This window comes from Sorex fumeus, unplaced genomic scaffold, assembly GCF_029834395.1.
Source record: "Sorex fumeus unplaced genomic scaffold, SorFum_2.1 ptg000035l, whole genome shotgun sequence".
In the NCBI taxonomy this organism is placed as follows: domain Eukaryota; kingdom Metazoa; phylum Chordata; class Mammalia; order Eulipotyphla; family Soricidae; genus Sorex; species Sorex fumeus.
Genome location: NW_026606092.1, coordinates 4,392,483 through 4,393,680, shown reverse-complemented (window position 1 = coordinate 4,393,680; position 1,198 = coordinate 4,392,483). Strand labels below are relative to the sequence as shown.

The 1,198-nt window shown below is 40.1% G+C and overlaps 1 non-coding gene across 1 annotated transcript; it reads right to left on the bottom strand.

Moving 5' to 3' along the window:
- Nucleotides 1-429: 429 nt before the first annotated feature.
- LOC130027058 (U6 spliceosomal RNA) lies at nt 430-536 on the bottom strand. Its single transcript, XR_008792996.1, has one exon. It is a non-coding gene; the product is annotated as a U6 spliceosomal RNA (small nuclear RNA).
- Between the last annotated feature and the right edge of the window lie 662 nt (nt 537-1,198).

Below are 1,198 nucleotides of genomic sequence, written 5' to 3'. Positions count from 1 at the left end.
TGATTCTATTGAGGTATGTTTTGTGGCCCAGCACGTGGTCTATTTTGGAAAATGTTCTGTGTGCATTGGAGAAGAATGTGTATGCTTTCTTTTGGGAGTGTAAAGCCCTGTATAGGTCTATAAGCCTTATCTCTTCTATTTCTTTCTTCAAAGTCAATGTTTCCTTGCTGATTTTTGTTCTTGTTGATCTATCCAGAGGCGATAAGGTGATGTTGAAGTCTCCGGCTACTATTGTGTTGCTAGCAATGTCCTCCTGAAAATCTGTCAGCAGTTGTTTTAAATATATAGCTATTCCCTCATTAGTTGCTTATACATTTAAGAGTGTGATTTCTTCCTGTTGTACATTTTCCTTGATAAATATAAAATGGCCTTCACTGTGCCTTCTAATCTTTTCCTTTTTTTTTTTCACTTTTTATTTTTAGTTTTTTAAAACGTATGGAACACTTCCCGAATTTGCGTGTCATTTTTGTGCAGGGGCCACGCTAATATTCTCTGTATTGTTCCAATCTTAGTACATGTGCTGCCGAAGCAAGCATGCCTTTTAATCTTTTTCAACCCTAAATTTTTGTTGCCGGGTACTAGTATGGACAGACCAGCTTTTTTTTTTTCTTTTTGGTTCACACCCGGCAATGCTCAGGAGTTACTCCTGGTTCATGCACTCAGGAATTACTCCTGGCGGTGCTCAGCGTGCTGGGAATCAAACCAAGGTCGGCTACGTGCAAGGCAAACACCCTACCTGCTGTGCTATTGCTCCAGCCCCCAGACCAGCTTTCTTGAGGGAGCAGTTTGCTTGCAGGATTGTTTTCCATCCTTTAACTTTGAGTCTGTGTTTGCTTTGACTGTTCAGTTGAGTTTCTTGTAGGCAGCAGAATGTTGGGTTTTGTCTCTGAATCCATTTTGCCACTCTGTGTCTCTTAATTGGTGAATTTAGACCATTCTGTTGACTTTGAGAGATATTATTGTTATGGGGTTTTGTGTCATCTTTCTTTAAGGGTCTGTTTTACTTGTGGGGTTTGTCTTGTCTTATAGTAATCCTTTCGTCCTTCTTGTAGATTTGGTTTTGTGTCTATGAAGTTCCTGAGCTGTTGCTTATCCAGAATATAGTGTACCATTCCTTCGAGTTTGAGTGAGAGTTTTGCTGGATAGAGTATTCTTGGTGAAGCGTTCATTTCAGTGGGGTTTTTCACTATATCCCACC